This window comes from Lycium ferocissimum, chromosome 9 (assembly GCF_029784015.1).
Source record: "Lycium ferocissimum isolate CSIRO_LF1 chromosome 9, AGI_CSIRO_Lferr_CH_V1, whole genome shotgun sequence".
NCBI classification, from domain to species: domain Eukaryota; kingdom Viridiplantae; phylum Streptophyta; class Magnoliopsida; order Solanales; family Solanaceae; genus Lycium; species Lycium ferocissimum.
Window position 1 is genome coordinate 45,940,322 of NC_081350.1, and position 12,995 is coordinate 45,953,316.

Here is a 12,995-nt window from a genome sequence, read left to right on the forward strand (position 1 = left end):
ACAACAAAAGGAAATTGCAGAACAACTAAAGAAATATAGAATAGTAATAAAAAGGGGGATGAGAGACAGATTCCGAAGAGGAGATGAGAAGAACAGACTGAGCCAAAGCTTCAACATAATACGCATAACCTTCTTTTCAACTCCTAGTCCTTTTTAACAATTGCTAATTGGGCCTCGAATAGTTCACTCGGCCCAATAATCTCAACTAGATCAGTCATATTTACCACTTCTAGCCCATAAGCCCTTATGGAGTCAACATGATTCACAACTAATTTTGTTTTGAAAAAAGATATTTTGAGAATTACAAAAAGTATTAAAAATAAGGGGAAATAACCTATACAACCTACACATCTAGTTTGTACCGGATATAACACACTGTATCATCTGTGTATAGATAATGTATAACTATATATAAGTTGCTCAAACTCTTTTATAGCTTTACATATACATCCTTATACAATATTATACATTACATAGACGTTGTTATACACTATATATAATGTATATGTTTTGTATAACAATGCAAAAACATTGTATAACTATGTATAAACAATGCATTTCTTTGGGGGTTCAAAAATTCCTCTCAAACACCACCATATTTCCATCCATATACCACCGTCATTTGTTTCATTCTCGGGCTACTACCTAACAAGCTACTCGTCCAGTGCTTCCTCTTCTCATTCATCATGTTCCTACTAGAACCATTTACAAACCCCCTAGAACTCTCAGTCCTTGCAACATTCCATTTCATTTCCTCATCAAATTCATCGTACTTCCGCTCGGCTTAGAACAACGTTGAAATCAAAAGAAGAGTGAAGCGAGTGAATTGGAGGAAGCTCATGAAAGCTGGATCTTTATACAGAAATTGAGTTTTCAGATTTAGATTTTGTTTCACAAATGGTCTTGTAAGAGGGAAAAAAAAGTAAGGAAATACATGAGATGAGAAAACTCGAAGAAGAAAATAGAAGGAAAAAAAGTAAGAATGGAGCTAACAAAACATGGGAGAAAGAAGGAAAAATCAAAGAGAAATTTGTAACTGAACAATGAAAATTAGAGAGAAAAAGGAAGAACAGAGAGAGAAAAGAAAAAAGGAGAGAGAAAATGAGTTTCGTTGGGAAAGTCTTCACTTTTGAACGTGGGTGTGTCAAATTTCCTTCTTTTCGGGGATTTGGCCTTCAACATGGAATGAATGTGGACAAACGGGTAGAGCACCTTTACTTTTTCTGTACAATTTGAGCTAATTCGGTAATAATTAAATAGTTGGGCTAAAATTAGAAAGTTGGATGAGTGAACGATATTGAGTTGTAATTATCTCTAATAATAAAGTAGTTAAAAGTTTGATCAAACTGAAGGTGATTCATAAGCTGAAAAAATGACAAGCGGATGATCAACTTATGATTTTTGTATGATATTTTGGCTTATCATTAAGCACTTGACTTATAAGTACCTCGCTTTATACCCAACATGTAAATAAGTTTTTTTAAAAAAATACTTATAAATCAGCTAGCTAATAAACTTAGCCAAACACCTTCTAACTGAAACCCTTAATTGATCCATAATGATACACCAAAATTAGTGGATTAGATAACTAACTCTACCATGTCATTAATGTTCATAACGCTCCCCTACTATATGTGTTTTCTTAATTATTATTTTTGGGGGGCAAATTTTGACTCACGATTTAGTATGTGCTCAGGGAAACAGTTCAATATACAAAAAGTCTACCTTACTCATAATTGTCATTGCCCACTATATGGCTCTCCATAGCTTCATTTTTATTTTACATTTTTCCTATTACATACTGTGAAAATTGAACTCATACTTATTATGTGTACATTTTTTGAAGATAGCACTAGATTATACTTTTTCTCGCCTATGAACTTCCCTCCTTAAGCTCTATGCCTGCTTGTTTAGCGTCACAAACTCTTTTATTTTTATAATTCGGAAAATAAGATTTTTTTACTTATTTGATCGGATTAAGAAGAAATTTGGAATTGCTGAATATCGCAGTCAAAAAGAAAAAGAAAAAATAAACATATAAAGCAATAGAACCATCATAGCATTATTTTACTCCTCCGAAAGGATGGATGACAGTTTGATTATTTATCCATGCATGATAGATTCTATTTTTCTCTTTCTTTAATAGAAAGGAAGAGAGGTAAATTTCCTTGTGTATGTACAATAATGCTTGTACGGTTGTTCAATTCGGTATTTTAACTTTTTTTTTTTATCTTTCCTTTCTATTTGCTTTATCATACGAGATAAAAGAAGGTTTTTTTTTTGTTTTGTTTTGTTATATCATCAAGATAATGATATATAAACCTGCTAGTTCTTTTTATGAGGCACAAATATGCGAATTTGTACTGAAAATGGAAAAACTGCTGAAACTTCGTAAACCCTCAGTTAAGCCTAATTTTTGGGATAAAATAACAACAATGAACTTCAATAGAAATCCAAAAGGCCATTGCAATACTTGTGTGTCATGGATCAAAAGGCTAGTAATTTTATTTTGGCCTAACCCATACCATAGGTATTTAATTTCAGCCTTTAAAATCCATCCCTCACACCCTGTAGGCCTTTCCTTTCTTGTTTTCTTTTCACCTACCCTACTTCTCAAATACATAGTGTAGCTCTAGATGTTTCCATAAAGATTTCTTTGAATTGAATCTTGTATCCCTCTAAAAACAAGACAGGTACTTTGAGTCACCATGTGGGGAACAATTTGGATTTGACTGAGAGTATATACAAACTTACTGCACTTGGTGTTAACACTGAACCAACGAATTCAAGACATACGTCGTTCATCAACAAGCTTATCACTTAACCACGGTTAAATGCTATGCATTCTTACATTAATTTATAAGTGGTAAGGTTAAATAACTTAATTTGGTAGAAACATCAGGTGTGAGTAAATATTTACCAATAAATAATAGGAACAAAAAAGAGTAGCATGGGCAGGAAGAAGAAATCATATATATAGTGCTTTACAATCTTTGTTAAAGAGCTACTACAGTCCTGACTTGTGCGCACTTCGACTATTCCACTGAGTACATGCTACCTTGATCAACACAAGTATTAGGTAATTCTGCTAACCAAGTCTTAATCAGAGGAGAATGAATCATCTAGAATCTTTTGTCCATAGGTAGGCCATACCTTTAGCTGCCAATTTTCTGGCTATATATACACCATGAGTTAGTAGAAGGCAAACATCAAGAAGTGCCCCATTTGTATTCAACTATAGATGGCAGCTTCAAGGCTTCTTTTACTTTCCAAAAAGATGATAAAGCCCGTTTCTCCAACACCACTCTCACATAAAATTCACAAGCTCTCTCTTATGGATCAAATGGGGACTCACACCTATATGCCGAGTGCTTTCTTCTATCCAAAACAAGACACTGCCAGCCCGCTCGAACCAACAAAGATATCCCAAATTCTTGAGAATTCCCTTTCAAAAGTTCTAACTGCATATTATCCGTTTGCTGGACGTGTAAGGGAAAACTCCTTTGTCGAATGTAATGACATGGGAGTCGATCTCCTTCAAGTCCGAATTAATTGTCCAATGTCCAGTATCTTTGATCACCCTCATACTGATATCGACAATTTGATATTTCCTAAAGATCCTTGGACCCTGTCCACGGACAGTTTAATCATAGCTCAACTTAATCATTTTGAATGTGGTGGCCACTACTACAAAAAAGACTTCTAGTGGCAATTATTTAGCGACAATTCACTAATTGCCGGTAAATTATTCATAGAAGGCAGAAGTTAGTGGCAATTGAATATTTACGGGGAATAAATACATTTTTAGTGTCAATTAAAAAGTATAGCCACTAAAAGTTACTCGTACTAACTTTTACTATTATTTTATATCCTACCCCCATATTTTTTGGGCCCGCCAAGTGTTCCCCCCAAAAGATTTTTTATAAAATTAATTTACTCGATTGCTTGTTCACTCAAACAACAATTTTACCCTAGAATCCTTCTCCGACGAGCTATTCGCCCTCTCTTTCTCCGACGACTCGTTTTCCATTTCTATGGTGAAAATTGTTGGTCAGTTTCCTTCTCTTCTGTCCTCTATCGTTCTCAGTTCAATTGTTAGGGCTTCTCGCTATTGAAGTTCCAAAATTATTTGAGCAAAATAATAGACGTACCTCTTCTATTTCAGCGTGATCAGATTAATGTTTACTTTTTATTGTCGAGGATTTGGTTTTGCGCTTTTCGATTCCAATCTCTGACAAAAGGTATTTTGTTTTCCCCTCACATTTTTTGTCATAACTACGGTATTCATAAATTCCTTTCTTATGCGTTGATAAAAGCATGCTTACGACCAAGATTTAGAAATGCTTCGAGTCTCATTATTTAGCTTTGGTTGTCTATCCGATGAAGGAAAATACTTATGTTGACTTGGTTGTATTATTTAGTGGAATATGCCATGAAAAAAGAATTAAAACTATGCCGAGATCCATTTATGTAAGTTCAACACTTTAACCACATGCTTTTGGTCCTTATCTAAACTCATTTTCAAGTATTACGGATATGCAATTCAAATCCATCTCTTGATAAGAATAAGGTTGAGGAGTCTTCAATGAGGACTGTGTTGGATGTCTTTGTGCGCATTTGTTTGATTAGCTTCAGGTAGGCATTAGAAGTGGAATTCATTCCACGGCTTTTGTGCATTTTAGTGGCAAGGTTCTATGTTATGAAAACTCTGTCTAAAGGAACAACTTTGTCCATATGTATCTCTGTTTTGTAGTCTATTTTATTGCGAGACTGCTCATTGTTTGTGTGTCCTGGTACTAAATCATGTGTTCCAAGTTCTGTGATGTGGTAGCATGACTAAGATGTTGTTTCTGCTCATAGGTTTGCCCTCTTTTTTTCTTGTACATATTTGCTGTAAATCTTTACATATTTTTTCACCTTGATTCAAGTATGCATTAAGTTTTTAATCCATTTATATAAGTTTCTTCATTTCAGTAAATTTTATACCTAAAATGTGGTTGTTGGTTCATTGGTTATTGTTCTATGTGATATGAAGATATTGTTGTGATTATTGTGTTTGATATGGCAACGATTTGCTTTGATTTCTCATGCGCCTGTTTTAGTTGTCTGTTCATTTCTAGGAAAAGTGTGTAAGGCATGCTCTTCATCTAGATGAAATCTTATCTTTTATGTGCAGTTGGCTGGTAATGCTTCCTGGAACACGGGCTTACGCGAGTGCAAGTGCATTTGGCCGTGCAATTATTGTGAGTTTCTCACTTGTTTATCTTGTGGACTTATCCGTGAAATTTTTGTCCCTTCTTATAATCAGTCGTTATTTCTGTGATTTTATTCTTTCAGTCTCGCAGAAATGAGAATTAGATTTTCTTGAAAAGAGGAGTAGGCACAACATATCCCAGTCCAAATAGCTTCAAAAGTGTCCTCTTGCCAATGTATCGCTGCTTTTCTCAACTAGAAACATTACTAGCTTCTTGGTTGACTGACCTAATGCTATTAGTTGCTATTCTCACTGCTGCTCTACTACTCGCACTGCTAATTTATCACTACGGATTCAAATTCTATCATTCTAAAAGCTTTTCTTTAGTCTCTGCTTAGTTCTGTTGACTATTACCCAAAAATGGAACTCCTTTTGGTGATTGCATTATTTAAATCAAGCATTTATCATTTTACCTTGTCACTGCTGCTGCGACTATTATTCAGACGTTTGGTCTTCTGTTATTCCCTCATACTCAAAAGATATAATCCTTACTCTATTTTATAGTTGTTTTAGTCTGCCCTTATGTTCTCATTCATTTCTGATAAAAAACGAGATAGTTTGATCATTTGGTCAAGTATGAAGCATTACTTCTCGTTTGAGTTCATTTAGTGCGTATTGGAAACAAATTTGGCTTTATGATCAATTAGAAAGCTATTGCGGCTTCACTTTTTTGTGGTAAAGACAATCGTGTACTCACACCTAGTTAACTTGTTAGGTGGCAACTCCTAATTTTACCCTTGAAATGTCAATGTTGTGCTTTATCTTAAACCTGCTTTAAAGTGGTGTATGAAGTTGGTAAAACCAGACGGTAAAGATAAATTTTGTTAGTCATAATTCCAGCTTCATTTGCTCATTTTTGTATTTCCATAGGCTCATTTCTTCTGATGTAGAAATTTCTGACACGTATTCCTTTCACAGGACAATTTGTTGATTCTAGTGGTAAAAATGTTCAAAAAAGAGAAACTGGAAAAGAATAGGTAAGACACCATTTATTCTGTCATGCTCTATACCTTTCAGCTAGTAGTCTTTTTTTACTTATTAGGTTACTTTTCAGCTAGGTTAACCACAGAGACGTGAACGTTTTGCTCCTAGTCATTTTATTACTTGGGGTCACTCGGGAGACGTAGTAGTTGGACCAAGAATAGAGAAATAAATGGCCGTTTCTCTTATGAATTATGAGATAGGTAAGCGCTCACATTTCAAATATTTGTGCTCTCTTATCTTATGAGTATTTCATTTTTTGTTCCTTAATCTCATTCTTATGGTGGTCTATTTTTCTTTTATAACTTTTCTTAAGTGAAGATGAAGACTTGAATGTCGCACCACTAAGAAAGATTTTTCTTTTCATTGAAATGCTAAGTCATCAACAAAATAAATAATCCTCATTTCTACATAATTTTCAAGCCTAACTTTTAATTTTTGATAATGATAATTTTCAAGCCTAGCCACATTCTGCTTCTAATCTAAGTAGTTAAAGTTAGCAAGGTACTTCACATTTATAGACATGATGTGGTTGGGAAAGTTTGGTGTGTGGAAGTTGTCAGAAAAACATGATAAGAATATACTCTACCAATCTTTTAATTTTTTAACATTTATTTGGGCATCTTGTCGAATGATAGAACCCATATATTCTCTTTAATTTTTTATAGCGATTGCCTATTTGTAGATTTCTCCATTTTATAGATTTTGAGAAAGAGCTTCTTGTCGGCATACTAAAGCGTTAGCATATACTTGTAGGTTTCTTTGACAGAGAAAACTTTGGATGTATTCTTGAATATCAAGGGTCTCCACAATCAACTTTAGGAAAGCCACCAAGTAGCTGGATATATATTTGTTACATTAGGCATTTGACATGGAGTTTGAAACTGAAATTTCATGTTTTCTTACATTATATTTCATCTATTGAGACAATTATATTATTATTTCAGGTTATACAGTCTGATGTTGAAATTTTGCTTTTGGAAGATATCAAAGTGGTGAAGAGTTGAGGAAATTATTTGAAGACTATCATTTGTGGTTTTCAATAAGATTGGTTATATAGTGACATTAGTTATTTAGTTCAAACAATATAAATTTTTTAAGTTGCTGTTACATTAATATTTTGGATCAGTACTTCCTTTGTTTGCGAGATCTAAAGAGACACATTATGTTTTTATGAATTAATAGTGATATTTTTGTTTATCATTTTCCGTACTTTGTTGCCACTAAACGACTCTTTTACTAATAATTTAATTAAATTTATTAGCAAGCTAAATCATTTTACGGGAGAATATAGTAGCCATTATTGTTGGCGACTAAACAATTGCGTATAAATTTTGTGGCTTTTAGCGGCAATTTAATTAAATTTACAGGCCACAAAAATGGACACTAAAAGAACATAATTAGTCATTTTTGGATTGGATTTAGCAGCCATCATAATTGCCGCTACATAATTGCCATTAAAGCATCTGATTTTAGTGGCAATAAATCGATACTTTACCAAATTTTTCTTTGAATGGCGCTAAAGGCTTTAGCGACGGCAACATCACCGGCCAAAGTTTAATGGCCGGTAAATGTTTTGGTGGCAATTCTTATTGCCACTAAAGGCATTTTTTATTGCCACTAAAGACCCTTTTTCTAGTAGTGGGCATAGCGCTCAGCACATGCTTTTCCTACAAGGTCACTGATGCGTACAGTATGACTAAATTCCTAAGGGACTGGACCATGGTCGCGCGCGATTCAGAAGCGAAACCATCTCCCTTGTTTAATGGAGCATCAATCTTTAAACCAGCAAACTATTCTTCATCACCTCAAGTGGTTGTTGATCCCCCTTTATATCAAAATGTATCAAAAAGGTACCGTTTTTCGGCCTCGAAGTTAAAAGCTCTAAATGCCTTGATTTCAGCTGATTCCGAAAGCCAAATTCGTCCTACAACAGTATAAGTTGTTCTTTGCATTTCTATGCAAATGCGTAAATACCCCAACTTTTAAGCCATCCTTATTGATACAAACAGTTAATCTACGCGGAACAAATAATGATGGACTAGTTCCAGCAGACTTAGTCGGGAATGCTATTCTTCCTTTCGCTGTATTAGCAGCGACTAAGGAAGAACTGAATTTGCAAAGACTAGTTGGTGAGCTTAGGAAAGGAAAAGAGAAGATCCAAGATACGCTCAAATATATCAAATCAGAAGAGTTACCATGTTCAAGGGTATCTGAAATAGCTACAGAGATGAATGAGCGGACCTCAAGCAATGATTTTTCTATGTATAGATTTTCTAGTGTAAGGAAATTTCCATTACATGACATAAATTTTGGATGGGGGATGCCAAGAAGAGTGGATCTTTGCCTTTTGCCCGATCAATATGTTTGCCTTGCTTGATAACCAAAGTGGGGACGGACTTGAAGTGATCGTAAACTTGGAAGAAGGAGAGATGTCTGCATTTGAAAGTAATGATGAGCTTCTTCAGTTTGCTTCTCCATGCTCAGGATTCTAGACAATTTTGAAGCCTTCAGAAAAAGAAAAATCCCTTTTTTCTTAATCATTTATTCCTGAGTGCTAAGAGATCAGACAAACATCTATATTCATATTAATAACCAAAATATGAATACACGAAAGATCAAATACTATATTAGATTTGAACAACCTTAGTCCTTATGTCATGGAACAGAACCAGTGATTTGTGATCCAAAGATAAACAGAACTCTTCTGTTCAAGTTTTACATTGTGAATTAACTACGAAACAAGAAAAATCAAGAGGTTAACATAGGATCACTATGTAAAACTTGAACAAAGGAGTTCTACTTATTTTAGGATCACAACTCATCAATGATGTTCCAGGACATAAGAGACTGAGGTCGTTCAATCTTAATATAGCACTAGTTTCTGAACTACTCCTATCCCACAATTAGCAAATTATATCCTCCTATTAATTCTGTCCAGAAAACTAAAGGCTACAACATAAGACCAGCCCAGCTTTACATATCTATAGAAAATACAGTCCATTTATGCAATTCCCCCTATTCTCGTTCAATTCTGTTTGTACTTGGACTGATAATCCCTTCCAGGCAGTGTGTTGTTTTTTGTATACATCGGTATATCTTTTAAGTGATTTCTATTGAAATATTGCCAGAAATTTGTGCTTCTTTATCTGTGATCTTTCTTCTATTTTGTTTATTCTCTCGATTTAAGTTCAAGTCATTCGTCTCATCATTCAATTACAAAAGTAAAAGAATGAAGAATCTTTCTAAAAGGTTAATGAAACAATGGAAAAAGTTACAAACAAATAGAGAAACATCAAGCAATAGACCAGGTGATGGTAACAAGGAAGGTGGCAGCAGACAATTAAATTTTCTCGGATCTAGTCTATATGAATTTTGGTTTAAATCCTAAATTCGATTGGTTCAAAGCATAAGGTACATTGTGAATGCCATCCATCTGGAAATTCAAGCTCACGCCATGTGTCAAGTAACATGGCGTGTCCGGTCAACACTGACGCCAATGAGAAAATTTCGTGTTCAGTCGAATTGAAAGGCCAACAAAACCTTCCAAGTGTTTATGTGACATGGTTCTAATCAATCAAATACATCCTTAACACGTATTCAACTTGATAAATATCGTGACTTAAGTGAACCAATCAAATTAAAAATAAAGAGTTTGTCCTCATCATAATTTCTCTTGTCCATATATACCGATGGATGCCATCCATAAAGCTAAAGGGGCCCTCAGGGCTTACTTCAAGTAGCAAAGGTTGAGGGACTTGTGACTTAGGCACAGGTTCAAGCCTTGTGCCATTCCAACTAAGCCTCATATTTAAGATGAGAAGAGTGGAGGGGCGTGGGCATTATCCCCGACATTGAAACGGTTGTGGTTGGTCCTAAGGGTTAGCCCCAGACTGATTTCTCGGTCATTAAAGAAAACAAAGCTACAGGCGGCATTTTGACTAGTGGAAGAATAGAGCAAAGGCATTTACATAATTTGCCTCAAAGATCTATAGCAAGAAGAAGAGTTCGAGAAAAGTCGTTCAAGAACGATCAAAAGCTTGTTGAAAGTTCCTTGAAGATCAAACACATCACAAGAACGTGTACATCGTCCTTCATTCGGTAAACGCACTGCTTCAACCCTTGAATCATGGCGAACAACTTGAAAACAAGATTCATATATTGGTGCACCCTCCAAGATCAATCGGAAAAAGTTATTACTAGATGCCCTCTATAGTTCCTGAGCACCTTTCACCGGTGGTGGACGCAGGACTTTCACCAATGAAGTTTATCATCTACCATATCCACATTAAAGAAAATTGTATATACCATGCGAATTTTTGGCAAAGGAGATCCGAATGAACCCTCTTCCGTCCCTCTAGCTGCGCCCCTACCTTTTACCCCTTGCACTTCCAGATTTACGTACTACAACCATTTGCGTTGAGCTTGGTTCCTGTTAAGTTTTTCCCTTTGCTATATATATCACCTATCCTACCAAGGTAAGGGTAGAGTCTGTGTACGCTCTACCCTCCCTAGACCCCACTTGTGGAATTACAGGTATGTTGTTGTTGTTGTTGTTATATATATATATATATATATATATATATATATATATATATATATATATATCACCTATGTAATGCTAAGGGGAGGATCATTAGAATCTGATTGCATACATATACTCTGCCAACTTGCATTCTCCATCAATTAAGAACTCGGATTCTACATTGCACTATATACCATCTTATTTATCTAATGTTAATTTATCCGGGGAAGATTTTGCATCCATCTTATCAGCTAAAAGTTTACACTTGATTCATTGACCTTCATGACATTAGTTTAAATTTATTACCAATTTTCACTCGTTCAGACATTGTATCAAACACATTGTTTACCTAACTTCAACTGATAATTTATCTATACACTAGTATCCTCAAGTATCCTCATGTGTGCGATTGTTATCCATGATTGTCATTGATGTGTGGTTATACCACAAATTTGTTCATCCTTGGCATGAATGTGTGATTATGGTTTTGTGTGCTAACCCTCAATCTTTAAGGAGTATGTTTTCGTATGTCTTCCTTTGGATTTTGCTAGGTTCGGATTCTAGGACGAATCCTTTTGAAGAAGGGGATGATGATATGATCCTATTTGGCACACCTCATTTCAAGACTTACATCCAAGGCTTAGAGAGTTGATTGAATAAGAAGCTACTAGAAAGGGGACCAAATGTGCAAAGTGGCCAAACGTGCAAATAGGGACATTTCTGCAAATTGGCTACACTTGCTAACTTGGACAAGATCGGGAGTTGGCTATTTGTGCAAGGAAGGTTATGCTTGCAAGAAGGCCATGCATGCAAGGTTGATTAGAGGGCCATCTATGCAAGGAGGAGCGTGTTTGGCCAATGAAGGTCAATTCTTGAATTGAAGACTACACTAAGAAGACTAGACAAACAAGGCCCTTACTTCATTAAGGGTAGCATTGTAATTGCCTATTAGTCTTCTTTGTTTATCTTGTACATATAGCTTGTCTTTCATTTCATTACTTAGATTTTGGATGATGAATTATGATACTCTAAATTGAGTGATAGATTGTTAGCTAGATTCTAGGGCTATTTTAGTCAATATGATGGTGGAATCCATTGTTGGTATGTGAACCTTTTATGTCCATTGATATTCATGAAGAGATTGCCATTTGTGGATTCAAATTGAATCTCTTGCCTTGAGTGTCAAATAGTAGTGGTTCTTTTAGGATCGGATTTGATTGGAAGGGTCTAAGTTTAATATACTTAGGTTTGTGCATAAATTCTCCCTAATTGGGTCTTACTTTTATCCTCTTTTCTCATCCCCTTTTCTTCGTATCCTTTATTTTTCCGCGTTTGAATTGATTTGGCTTCATCCCCAAATCGATTCGTATCACTAGTTAAGCATATAACTTTTTGCCTTTCTATAATGAAATAAATGAGAAGAATAAGAATTTTTTTGGTTAATAATAATCAAAACTCTGATTTGTATTTATACAAGCAAAAATAACAGGTAATAATAACTTTATAAATATGTTTCAGATCAGGTAACACCAAATAATTAATAAAGTAGAAGTATGTTCTATAACAAATTCCTAAAAAAATTATCTATATATTATAAATGAATTTAAAATATTCCATTAATGAAAACCAAAACTCATTTATATATTGGCAATAAAGAATAAGAGAGAAGCAAAACTTAAATACACACACATACACACACACACACACGTGCATTTATATACATAATGTATACTTAATCCATGCAATAAAAGGATTATTTTACTTATAATATGAATTTAAATAAATATCTATACATACCTAGGTTAATTTTTTTTTTAAATATAATATAAAAAGGTCTTACATATATGGAGGATTGAAAATGCCAAGGGTAAAATAGACATCGCACAAGATAAAGGGGGGAGAATGTCTATTGTTCATAGTTGAGGGGAAAGTTTGATTTTAAAGCAAAGTTGGGCGTGAAAATGATTTTCACCCTTTAAAATATGCTTTGCACTTTTTTTGGTAGTAAAGATGAGATTCTGAATAAATAATTTTCCTTCATTGACGGACTTACTTTTAAAAAAAAAATCTTGAACAAATTCAATTGTATTTTTTCTATAATAATTTAACAACATATTTCCAGTTAAAAGGTGCCGAATGTTATTCTGTGGATAAGAATAACTCTTTGCAAAATGGATGAAAAAGTTGTGAATAATTAAACAATGCATGTAACTTTGCTAATACATCACAAATTGT

At 34.5% G+C, this 12,995-nt stretch overlaps 1 pseudogene; it reads left to right on the forward strand.

The window, feature by feature from the left end:
* The first annotated feature begins 3,013 nt into the window (after positions 1 to 3,013).
* Positions 3,014 to 9,016, forward strand: LOC132029278 (acylsugar acyltransferase 3-like; annotated as a pseudogene).
* The last annotated feature ends 3,979 nt before the right edge of the window (positions 9,017 to 12,995 follow it).